Source organism: Phyllobates terribilis, unplaced genomic scaffold, assembly GCF_046119375.1.
Source record: "Phyllobates terribilis strain yellow unplaced genomic scaffold, ASM4611937v1 Scaffold_3__8_contigs__length_932513732, whole genome shotgun sequence".
NCBI lineage: Eukaryota > Metazoa > Chordata > Amphibia > Anura > Dendrobatidae > Phyllobates > Phyllobates terribilis.
This window is the reverse complement of record NW_027362763.1, coordinates 78,224,479-78,238,621: the sequence shown is the minus strand read 5'-3', so window position 1 is coordinate 78,238,621 and position 14,143 is coordinate 78,224,479. Positions and strand designations below refer to the sequence as shown.

The 14,143-nt window shown below is 42.8% G+C and overlaps 1 non-coding gene across 1 annotated transcript; it reads left to right on the top strand.

The window, feature by feature from the left end:
• The first annotated feature begins 218 nt into the window (after window positions 1-218).
• Window positions 219-290, top strand: TRNAA-UGC (transfer RNA alanine (anticodon UGC)). The gene has a single exon. It is a non-coding gene; the product is annotated as a tRNA-Ala (tRNA).
• Window positions 291-14,143: the final 13,853 nt, after the last annotated feature.

The following is a 14,143-nucleotide window of genomic DNA, read 5'->3' as shown; positions in this document are numbered from 1 at the left end:
ATCGCCTCCTTTTTTCCCCATATTTTAAATATAAACAAATAATAAAAAATTAAAGAAAAATAGTTTCGTCTTGTCCCTAATAGTCCAGACTATGAGAATATGATGTTATTTATGCTGCATGATTATAGAAGAGAAAAAATAACAGAGAAAATCTATTAGTAGATAGTCATAGATTAGTGTCTCTTGGAGATGAGAACAAATCCCTGGGTGTCCATACAGGGGATGTAGCTCAGTGGTAGAGCGCATGCTTTGCATGTATGAGGCCCTGGGTTCAATCCCTGACATCTCTATGTTTTGTGATAAAAAAAAAAACTAGAAAAGTTTCCAAACATTCAGGAATCTGATACGTGTGAGTATACAGCGGTTCGTCTGTCTGGGTGTAACACAGAAACTGCACACAGAAGTAAATATCAGATAGGGACTAGTGTTGAGCGACACTAAAATGCTCGGGAGCTCGCCGTGATACTCGGTTGCCGGACCCGAGCAATGAACCCAATGTCCCTATGGGAGACCCGAGCATTTTTGCGGCGGCACCCCCGGCAGTCTGTAGAAAGCCTAAAAAGTGCCCAAAACGATAGTGACAGTGCTCAAATGACACGGGGACAGCATGGGGATCGCCCCAGGAAGCATTTCTGACCCCCAGGTCACTGCTGTCAATAACGTGGTCAGAGGTATTAAGCCACTTTTACGGGCTCACAATAGAAGGTTCAAAAATGAAACTGAAACTGTTTTCCTGTGAAATATGTTAAGGAACATCCTTTCCAGGGTAATGACTTGTGTATAAGGTAAAATAAATAACCAAAAACAAAAATACTCCTCCACACCTTGGGCTATGTTCACAAGTAGCATTTTTTATGCGTTTTTGCACTTTTGCATTGCTTTCAACCGTGACAAATGCAATCACCGGGAAATGTCATTTTAACATTTTACAACCTTATCTGGCCATGTGCTGTGTGACACATGCATACAGTGCTGAAAAGACATGGGAACAGCATGGGGAAGACCCCTGGATGCATCTCTGACACCTAGGTCACTGCCTAAAAGTGTGCCCATCAGAAATGATCCTTGCCGCATCAGAAGATGCAGACTTGCAACTATCCCCGTGCAAGTCCTTGTCCCAGGGCAGTGTTCAATTGTACCTCCCCCATTCCTTGCAATGAAAGAGCAAGTATGCAGCCTGCCACCCACTCACCCACCCCCAGGCTGCAATACCATACTGCTTGCTTGCTTGCACTTGAAATTGGGCCTTTTAGGCATGTGGAGGCGGAATCTGGCCACCACGTCATGGCTGCGTCGGCGGCCTGGTATCCATACTCAGTCCCCAGCCGCCCGGCGGCCGGGTGTCCACGCTTGGTCCGCAGCCGCCGGGGGTGGTCGGGTGTTTACGCTTGGTCCCCATCCGCCAGGGGGCGGCCGGGTGTCCATACTCGGTCCCCAGCCGCCCCGCGGCCGGGTGCCCACACACGGTCCCCAGCCGCCTGGGGGCGGCTGGGTGTCCATAAACGATCCCCAGCTGCCCCTATTTGTCTCGGTGCGCCTTATACACAAGCGCGCATACCAAAACATTACCTGTGACCTCCCCAGTGCATTTAGTGGGAAGGACAGCCTAACCACAAACACGTGGACAAGTGAATGTGGCCAGGGATGGTCCATCTCACTGACGCCTTCACACTGGGTTAATATTGTGGAAGCCGGGATACAGCTGGACACTGTGATGCAACACGTCCTCCAGACATAGAGGATTGCGGGTCCTGGGTCAATCAGGCTTCAACACAAAGTTCAGAAGGTAAACAGCAGCAATGGTCGGCCTCCTACACAACGAGTAAATTATTTATGATCATGAGGCTATCCATCTCATTAGCTTTCTGTTCCTTGGAATGCAAGCTCATGTATGTAGTAGCGGCTAGGCCTGAGGTGGTCAACGTTTTGGCGCATATCCTACCTCCTCCGAGGATTTCTGGATGTTATCCTGCTACTATCCCAGTTCTATGACTCCTGTTAAAACAAAGCTTCAGGTGATGAATGATGGATGAGGTGGTGGCAAAGGAGAAAGAGCAGGAGGAACAGGGACCATTCACATCAATATCAGGCCAGTCAACCACACATGTCTTGTAGGATATATTTCTGTACCAAAAGGAGCGGTTCGGCTACACAGTTATAGGGCATACAGTGAGTGCAATGCCTACCAAAAATTTCGAGGCACTCCAAAGCCCCTTGGAAGTGACATGGAGGTCAGAGGGCCTTAACTAAACCATTTTTTCCATTTATAGCAACTGGGACTCCAGTACACTGTTGGCCTTAGCAGTGAATGGAAGAGTCGTGGAGGTTAGAGGTAACTGAAAACAACATTTCAATGCCCCTTGGAAGAGCTGTGTAGTTCACAGTGGTTTAACAAGACCATTTCAATGCCCCTTGGAAGAGACGTGGAGGTCACAGTAGCTTAACAAGATGGTTTTAATGCTCCTTAGGAGAGACATGGAGGTCACAGTAGCTTAACAAGATGGTTTTAATGCCCCTTGGAAGAGTGGTGGAGGTTACAGTGGAATAAAAAGACAATATCAATGCCCCTTGGAAGAGACGTGGAGTTCAGAGTGGTTTAACAAGACGGTTTTAATGCCCCTTGGAAGAGACGTGGAGTTCAGAGTGGTTTAACAAGACGGTTTTAATGCCCCTTGGAAGAGACGTGGAGGTCACAGTAGCTTAACAAGACGGTTTTAATCCCCCTTGGAAGAGACGTGGAGTTCAGAGTGGTTTAACAAGATGGTTTTAATGCCCCTTGGAAGAGACGTGGAGGTCACAGTATCTTAACAAGACCGTTTAAATGCCCCTTGGAAGAGACGTGGAGGTCACAGTAGCTTAACAAGACGGTTTTAATGCCCCTTGGAAGAGACGTGGAGTTCAGAGTGGTTTAACAAGACGGTTTTAATGCCCCAACCAACCGCGACCAATCAGCGAGATTGGCGCTTAATTTAAACAGCGCTATGAGCTCCCGACGGCAAGTGTGAACGGAGGACCGAGGAGCGGCACCGCCGGTCGGGATGCTTCTGCTGCGAGCAGCCGCTCATCTCCCAGCTGCTGGCAGCGGAAGTACCCGCACAGGCAGCACCGCTCCTCGGTCCTCACTAATACGACGCTGATTGGTTGCGGCCGCCGGCCCCGACCAATCAGCGATTTTGGTGGCAAATTGAAACACCGCTCTGCTGATTGGTCGCTACCGCCAGCCGCGACCAATCAACGATTTTGGCGAAAAATTTAAACAATGCTCTGTTGATTGGTCGCGAATTCCAGCCGCGACCAATCAGCGAGATTGGCACCAAATTTAAACAACGCTCTGCTGATTGGTCGCGGACGGCAGACGCGACCAATCAGCGAGATTGACGCCAAATTTAAACAATGCTCTGCTAATTGGTCTCAGTCGCCGGCCTCGAACAATCAGCAGTATTGGCGCAAAATTTAAATTCCGATCTGCTGATTGGTCGCGACCGCCGGGCGTGACCAATCAGCGATTCTGGCGCCAAATGTAAACCCCGCTCTGCTGATTGATCGCGGTGGCCGGCCGCGACCAATCAGCAATTTTGGTGCCAAATTTAAACAACACTCTGCTGATTGGTCGCTGTCGCCGGCCGCAACCAATCAGCAGTATTAGCGCCAAATTTAAACACCGCTCTGCTGATTAGTCGAAACCAATATATAGAAAGGATATAAACGAGCTTGAAAAGGTACAAAGGAGGGTAACAAAATTAATAAGTGGAATGGAGGGACTGCAATACCCAGAGAGGTTGGCAAAACTAGGACTATTCATCCTGGAAAAGAGAAGGTTGAGGGGGGACATAATAAATGTGTACAAATATGTTAGGGGACAGTATAGAGACCTTGCCCGGGATTTGTTCAAAAGGAGGGATATTACGGTAACAAAAGGGCATTCATTAAGACTGGAAGAGAAAAGGTTCCAGCACCAGCATAGGAAGGGGTTCTTTACGGTAAGAGCAGTGAAAATATGGAATTCACTGAGTGAGGAGACGGTAATGTCGGATTCACTAAACCAGTTCAAGCGGGGACTGGATGCATTTCTAGATACCAGGCAGATTTCAGCATATACTTAAAAATAGAATAAAATAGTAGGTTGATACAGGGATTTATTCTGACTGCTGGTTTCAGAGTCGGGAGGGAATTTTTCCTCAGGTGAAGATTGGCCAAATCATTTGGGGTTTTTGCCCTCCTCTGGATCAACTTTAGCAACTACAGAACTTACAGGTCGAACTTGATGGGCGCAAGTCGTTATTCGGCTTTACTAACTATATAGTGATGTCACAGTACAGAGATAATACACATAGTGATGTCACAATACAGAGATAATGCACATAGGGATGTCACAGTACATAGATAATGAACATAGTGAGGTCACAGTACAGAGATAATGTATATAGTGATGTCACAGTAGAGAGATAATAAAGACAGTGATGTCACATTACAGACATAATACACATAGTGATGTCACAGTGCAGAGATAATAAACACAGTGATGCCACATTACAGAGATAATACACATAGTAATGTCACAGTAGAGAGATAATAAACACAGTGATGCCACATTACAGAGATAATACACATAGTGATGTCACAGTGCAGAGATAATGCACATAGTGAGGTCACATTACAGAGATAATACACATAGTAATGTCACAGTAAAGAGATAATAAGCACAGTGATGTCACATTACAGAGATAATACACATAGTGATGTCACAGTACAGAGATAATGCACATAGTGATGTCACAGTGCAGAGATAATGCAGATAGTGAGGTCACAGTACAGAAATAATGAACATAGTGAGGTCACAGTGCAGAGATAATGCAAATAGTGAGGTCACAATACAGAGATAATGCACATAGTGAGGTCACAGTACAGAGATAATGCACATAGTGAGGTCACAGTAGAGAGATAATAAACATAGTGATGTCACATTACCGAGATAATACACATACACATAGTGATGTCACAGTACAGAGATAATGCACATAGTGATGTCACAGTAGATAGATAATGCACATAGTGAGGTCACAGTACAGAGATAATGCACATAGTGATGTCACAGTAGAGAGATAATAAACACAGTGATGCCACATTACAGGGATAATACACATAGTGATGTCACAGTACAGAGATAATAAACACAGTGATGTCACATTACAGAGATAATACACATAGTGATGTCACAGTACAGAGATAATGCCCATATTGAGGTCAAAGTACAGAGATAATGCACATAGTGAGGTCACAGTACAGAGATAATGCACATAATGAGGTCACAGTAGAGAGATAATGCACATAGTGAGGTCACATTACAGAGATAATGCACATAGTGAGGTCACAGTACAGAGATAATGCACATAGTGAGGTCACAGTACAGAGATAATGCACATAGTGATGTCACAGTGCAGAGATAATGCACATAGTGAGGTCACAGTACAGAGATAATGCACATAGTGAGGTCACAGTACAGAGATAATGCACATAGTGAGGTCACAGTACAGAGATAATGCACATAGTGAGGTCACAGTGCAGAGATAATGCACATAGTGAGGTCACAGTACAGAGATAATGCACATAGTGAGGTCACAGTGCAGAGATGATGCACATAGTGAGGTCACAGTACAGAGATAACACACATAGTGAGGTCACAGTACAGAGATAAAGCACATAGTGAGGTCACAGTAGAGAGATAATAAACACAGTGATGTCACATTACCGAGATAATACACATAGTGATGTCACAGTACAGAGATAATGCACATAGTGATGTCACAGTACATAGAAAATGAACATAGTGAGGTCACAGTACAGAGATAATGCACATAGTGAGGTCACAGTACAGTGCAGAGGCTCTGCAGCCTATCAATTTCTGGTATATATTTTTCACTGCTTGTGTGATCTGTCCTGAAAACTGCATTATATCTCCATGCAATGCTCTGCAGCCTATCAATTTCTGGTATATATTTTTTCACTCCTCTAGCTTTTTTATTCCATGATACTTAAAGGTCATCACACTTACTTTAAGAGTTTATGATCCATGCCGAGTTTACTAGTCTTTTTTTTTTTTTTTTTTCCCTGCACTTTATGGTCTCCTGTTGTCTTTTAAGCTAGTGATTGATTGTTAATGAGTTAAATCTGTGCAGATCTAAGCAGATACGTCCCTATATATTGAGACTTAGTTAAGGGGAGGCATTTATGCGGGGGCATTTATGCATACTTTATCGAAGTGCCATAATTTAGCAAAGTGCCCTGGCAGTTAGAAAATGGCAGTTGGACAGGGCAGGAGACAGGTAAGACATGCAAGACAATTAAACAAACTTGCTTCCAGGTCATCTTTTTGGCAAACAGTATTCACCATTTGTATCTGTGCCATTTATACTCTGGTTGCTACAATCATCCACATTCACCGTTCTCCCACAAATGCGGCACACTTCATCCATATTAATCCCTCACTCCTCTCTTCTCCTATGTACAGTTGTCATGCTCTCTTCACAATGTTATACCACGCAGATCCATTCATTCCCACCATACAACGCAGGAAACGCTCTCACAAATCACTCAATCATCTGCTCACTCTCTGTATCTTCCTTCTATTAGTCGCAGGTGATATTTCTCCCAACCCAGGACCCTCCAGTAATAATAACACTAACTCTTTCCCTGTTACATTCAGAAACCCTGCTAATCTCATTAATATTCCCTGCATATCTTCTGTCTCATTCAACTGTGCCCTTTGGAATGCACGCTCAGCTTGTAATAAACTCTCTTACATCCATGACTTTTTCCTCTCTAATTCCCTCAACCTTCTGGCTCTCACTGAAACCTGGATCCAGCAGTCGGACACCACCGCCGCTGCAGCTCTCTCCTATGGTGGCCTACATTTCTCTCATACCCCGCGACCTGACAACAGATCAGGTGGAGGTGTTGGTCTGCTTCTTTCAACAAAATGTACTTTTCAGGTTATCCCCCCTGTACCCTCCCTTATCTTCCCGTCCTTTGAGGCCCACACAGTCAGACTCTACCGGCCCTTCTCCCTGCGAGTGGCGGTTGTCTATCGCCCCCCAGGTCCCCTCCATCAATTCCTGGATCACTTTGCTGCCTGGCTTACAAATTTTCTATCCTGCGACATCCCCACGATAATCATGGGAGACTTTAACATCCCAATTGGCGATTCTCTTTCCCCATCTGCCGCTCACCTTTTATCGCTAACCTCCTCCTTCGGCCTTTCACAGCTTGCTAATTCTCCTACACATGAGGACGGGAACACATTGGACCTGATCTTCTCCCGGCTTTGCTCAGTACATGACTTTACTAACTCTCCCCTTCCACTCTCTGACCATAATCTTCTTTCATTCTCTGTCAAGAACTGTGACTCTACTCAAGACACTCCCACCGTCCACACTTATAGAAATTTACGCGCCATTAACACCCAGAAATTTATAAAAAGGTTGCAATCATCATTGGCCCCAATCTCCTCCCTCTCATGTCCCGAATCTGCATTGAAGCATTATAACAAAATAATGCTATGCGCCCTGGATGAAGCCGCACCTCCTACACAAAGAACAATTCGGCATAGACGGCGACAACCCTGGCACACGCCTCAAACACGTCTTCTCCAGCGGTCCTCCAGGTGCGCTGAACGGCTGTGGAGAAAATCAAATCTGCCCGAAGATTTCCTCCACTATAAATTTATGCTGAAAACATATAACTCTGCCCTTCACCTCTCCAAACAAACCTACTTTAACAACCTCATCATCTCACTTTCCAATAATCCTAAACGACTCTTTGACACGTTTCATTCTCTCCTCAATCAAACAGCACAGGCCCCGACCACCGACCTCAGCGCTGACGATCTGGCTAACTATTTCAAAGAAAAAATTGACCATATCCGACAGGAAATTTTCTCCCAATCCCCAAATGTTATGCATGCTCCCCCCCGCCACATTGTATCTTGCTCATTTTCTGACTTCGAACCAGTCACGGAAGATGAAGTGATCAGGCTCCTTGCATCTTCTCGCCCTACCACCTGCACCAGCGACCCTATTCCCTCACATCTCCTTCAGTCCCTTGCTCCAGCTGTCACCTCTCACCTAACTAAAATTTTCAACCTTTCCCTCTCATCTGGTATCTTTCCCTCTTCTTTTAAACACGCCAGCATACAACCATTACTTAAAAAACCATCCCTCGACCAGAACTGCACGGCCAACTACAGACCTGTTTCCAATCTTCCCTTTATCTCTAAACTCCTGGAACGCCTGGTCCACTCCCGTCTAATCCGCTATCTCTCAGACAACTCTCTTCTTGACCCTTTACAATCTGGTTTCCGCTCTTTACATTCTACTGAAACTGCCCTCACTAAAGTCTCTAATGATCTACTAACAGCTAAATCTAATGGTCACTACTCCCTGCTGATTCTCCTGGATCTCTCTGCAGCATTTGACACTGTGGATCATCAGCTCCTCCTCACTATGCTCCGCACTATTGGCCTCAAGGACACGGTTCTCTCCTGGTTCTCCTCTTATCTCTCTGACCGCTCCTTCTCTGTGTCTTTCGCCAGCTCCTCCTCCTCCCTACTTCCTCTTACTGTCGGGGTTCCACAAGGATCAGTCCTAGGCCCCCTTCTTTTCTCCTTATACACTGCTCCTATTGGACAAACAATCAGTAGATTCGGTTTTCAGTACCATCTCTATGCTGATGACACCCAATTATACACCTCTGCTCCGGACATCACCCCTGCATTACTACAAAAGACCAGTGATTGTCTTTCTGCTGTGTCTAACATTATGTCCTCCCTCTGCCTAAAACTGAATCTGTCAAAAACTGAACTACTCGTCTTTCCTCCCTCCATTAATCTACCTGTGCCCGATATTGCCATCTCCGTTTGTGGCTCAACCATTACTCCCCAGCTACAAGCCCGCTGTCTTGGGGTCATTTTTGATTCAGATCTTTCTTTCACTCCTCACATCAAATCACTCGCTCGTTCATGTCATCTACACCTCAAAAACATCTCAAGAATCAGGACTTTTCTCACCTTTGACTCGGCAAAAACTCTTACTGTCGCTCTTATTCATTCTCGTCTTGACTATTGCAACGCTCTACTAATCGGTCTCCCTCTTACTAAACTCTCCCCTCTCCAATCCGTCCTGAACGCAGCAGCCAGGATCATATTCCTCGCCAACCGCTACACCGATGCCTCTTCCCTGTGCCAGTCATTGCATTGGTTGCCCATCCAATATAGAGTTCGTTTTAAACTTATCACGCTTACCCACAAAGCGCTCCATGCTTCAGTACCCCCCTACATCTCCTCCCTTGTCTCAGTCTACCACCCTACATGTGCCCTCCGTTCTGCAAATGACTTGAAACTAAAATCCTCCATAATCCGAACTTCCCACTCCCGTCTCCAAGATTTCTCGCGTGCTGCGCCAATTCTCTGGAATGCACTACCCAGGACAGTTCGATTAATTCCCAATACCCACAGTTTCAAGCGAACCCTAAAAACACATTTCTTTAGACTGGCGTATCACCTAAACACACTCTGTCCATCCCAGCTTTCCCCCATATTAAAATCTTCTTCAACTTCGGGTTCAAACCAACCATGCACATAAAAGCCTCTGTCAGGACTGCACACATACTGGCTGGCGACCAGTCCATGTATTATTATTTATCCTATTCAGTATATCAAGGCTGCATTATACAATATATGTACTTTTTACCTTTTGTGTCTCCCCCACTTCCTCATAGACTGTAAGCTCGCGAGCAGGGCCCTCACTCCGTTCGATATGAGATATGCTTATTCTGTATTGTCTGTATAAGTCCCCCCTAAAATTTGTAAAGTGCTGCGGAATATGTTGGCGCTATAAAAATAAACTATTATTATTATTATTATTATTATTATTAGAGATAATAAACACAGTGATGTCACAGTACAGAGATAATAAACACAGTGATGTCACATTACAGAGATAATACACTTAGTGATGTCACAGTACAGAGTCACTAAACACAGTGATATCACATTACAGAGATAATACACATAGTGATGTCACAGTACAGAGAAAATGCACATAGTGATGTCACAGTACAGAGATAATGCACATAGTGAGGTCACAGTACAGAGATAATAAACAAAGTGATGTCACAGTACAGGGATAATAAACAAAGTGTTGTCACATTACAGAGATAATACACATAGTGATGTCACAGTACAGAGATAATGCACATAGCGATGTCACAGTGCAGAGATAATGCACATAGTGAGGTCACAGTACAGGGATAATGCACATAGTGAGGTCACAGTAGAGAGATAATAAACACAGTGATGTCACATTACAGACATAATACACAGTGAGGTCACAGTACAGAGATAATGCACATAGTGAGGTCACAGTACAGGGATAATGCACATAGTGAGGTCACAGTAGAGAGATAATAAACACAGTGATGTCACATTACAGAGATAATACACATAGTGATGTCACAGTACACAGATAATAAGCACAGTGATGTCAAGTTACAAAGATAATACACAAAGTGATGTCACAGTACAGAGATAATAAACACAGTGATGTCACGTTACAGAGATAATGCACATAGTGATGTCACAGTACAGAGATAATGCACATAGTGAGTTCACTGTACAGAGATAATGCACATAGTTAGGTCACAGTACAGAGATAATAAACACAGTGATGTCACAGTACAGGGATAATACACATAGTGATGTCACAGTACAGAGATAATGCACATAGTGATGTCACAGTACTGAGATAATGCACATAGTGAGGTCACTGTACAGAGATAATGCACATAGTTAGGTCACAGTACAGAGATAATAAACACAGTGATGTCACAGTACAGGGATAATACACATAGTGATGTCACAGTACAGGGATAATGCACATAGTGATGTCACAGTACATAGATAATGCACATAGTGAGGTCAGAGTACATAGATAATGCACATAGTGAGGTCACAGTAGAGAGATAATAAACACAGTGATGTCACATTACAGAGATAATACACATAGTGATATCACAGTACAGAGATAATACACATAGTGATGTCACAGTACAGAGATAAAGCACATAGTGAGGTCACAGTAGAGAGAAAATAAACACAGTGATGTCACATTACAGAGATAATACACATAGTGATGTCACAGTACAAAGATAATAAGGACAGTGATGTCATGTTACAGAGATAAAACACATAGTGATGTCACAGTACAGAGATAATAAACACAGTGATGTCACATTACAGAGATAATACACATAGTGAGGTCACAGTACAGAGATAATGCACATAGTGATGTCACAGTGCAGAGATAATGCACCTAGTGAGGTCACAGTAGTGAGATAATAAACACAGTGATGTCATATTGCAGAGATAATACACATAGTGATGTCACATTACAGAGATAATACACATAGTGATGTCACAATACAGATATAATAAGCACAGTGATGTCATGTTACAGAGATAATACACATAGTAATGTCACAGAACAGAGATAATGCACATAGTGATGTCACAGTACAGAGATAATGCAAATAGTGATATCATGTTACAGAGAGAATACACATAGTGATGTCACAGTACAGAGATAATAAGCACAGTGATGTCACATTACAGAGATAATACACATAGTGATGTCATAGTACAGAGATAATGCACATAGTGGGGTCACAGTACATAGATAATGCACATAGTGAGTTCCCACTACAGAGATAATGCACATAGTGAGGTCACAGTAGAGAGATAATAAACACAGTGATGTCACATTACAGAGATAATGCACATAGTGATGTCACAGTACAGAGATAATGCACATAGTGAGGTCACATTACAGAGATATTACACGTAGTGATGTGACAGTACAGAGATAATGCACACAGTGATGTCACAGTACATAGATAATGCACATAGTGAGGTCACAGTACAGAGATAATGCACAGAGTGAGGTCACAATTGAGTGATAATAAACACAGTGATGTCACATTACAGAGATAATACACATAGTGATGTCACAGTACAGAGCTAATGCACATAGTGAGGTCATAGTACTGAGATAATACACATAGTGAGGTCACAGTACAGAGATAATGCACATAGTGAGGTCACAGAAGAGAGATAATAAACACAATGATGTCACATTACAGTGATAATACACATAGTGATGTCACAGTACCGAGATAATCCACATAGTGATGTCACAGTACATAGATAACGCACATAGTGAGGTCACAGAGCAGACATAATGCACATAGTGATGTCACAGTACAGAGATAATGCACATAGTGATGTCACAGTACAGAGATAATGCAAATAGTGATATCATGTTACAGAGAGAATACACATAGTGATGTCACAGTACAGAGATAATAAGCACAGTGATGTCACATTACAGAGATAATACACATAGTGATGTCATAGTACAGAGATAATGCACATAGTGATGTCACAGTACATAGATAATGCACATAGTGAGTTCACACTACAGAGATAATGCACATAGTGAGGTCACAGTAGAGAGATAATAAACACAGTGATGTCACATTACAGAGATAATGCACATAGTGATGTCACAGTACAGAGATAATGCACATAGTGATGTCACAGTACATAGATAATGCACATAGTAAGGTCACAGTAAAGAGATAATTCACGTAGTGAGGTCACAGTAGAGAGATAATAAACACAGTGATGTCACATTTCTTAGATAATACACATAGTGATGTCACAGTACAGAGATAATACACATAGTGATGACACAGTACAGAGATAATGCACATAGTGATGTCACAGTACAGAGATAATGCACATAGTGAGGTCACATTACAGAGATATTACACGTAGTGATGTGACAGTACAGAGATAATGCACACAGTGATGTCACAGTACATAGATAATGCACATAGTGAGGTCACAGTACAGAGATAATGCACATAGTGAGGTCACAATTGAGTGATAATAAACACACTGATGTCACATTACAGAGATAATGCACATAGTGATGTCACAGTACAGAGATAATGCACATAGTGATGTCATAGTACGTAGATAATGCACATAGTGAGGTCATAGTACTGAGATAATGCACATAGTGAGGTCACAGTAGAGAGATAATAAACACAATGATGTCATATTACAGTAATAATACACATAGTGATGTCACAGTACCGAGATAATCCACATAGTGATGTCACAGTACATAGATAATGCACATAGTGAGGTCACAGAGCAGATATAATGCACATAGTGAGGTCACAGTAGAGAGATAATAAACACAGTGATGCCACTTTACAGAGATAGTACAATTAGTGATGTCACAGTACAGAGATAATGCACATAGTGATGTCACAGTGCAGAGATAATGCATATAATGAGGTCACAGTAAAGAGATAAAGCACATAGTGAGGTCACAGTGCAGAGATAATGCACATAGTGAGGTCACAGAACAGAGATAATAAACACAGTGATGTCAGATTACCGAGATAATACATAGTGATGTCACAGTACAGAGATAATGCACATAGTGATGTCACAGTACATAGATAATGCACATAGTGAGGTCACAGTACAGAGATAATGCACATAGTGATGTCACAGTAGAGAGATAATAAACACAGTGATGTCACATTACAGAGATAATTCACATAGTGATGTCACAATATAGAGAAAATGCACATAGTTATGTCACAATAGAGATAATGCTCATAGTGAGGTCACAGTACAGAGGTAATGCACATAGTGAGGTGACAGTACAGAGATAATAAACACAGTGATGTCATAGTACAGGGATAATGCTCATAGTGAGGTCACAGTACAGAGGTAATGCACATAGTGAGGTCACAGTAGAGAGATAATAAACACAGTGAGGTCACATTACAGAGATAATACACATAGGAGTGATGTCACAGTACAGAGATAATAAACACAGTGATATCACATTACAGAGATAATACACATAGTGATGTCACAGTACATAGATAATGCACACAATGAGGTCACAGTACATAGATGATGCACATAGTGATGTCACAGTAAAGATATAATGCACAAAGTGAGATCACAGTAGAAAAATAATAAACACAGTTATGTCACATTACAGAG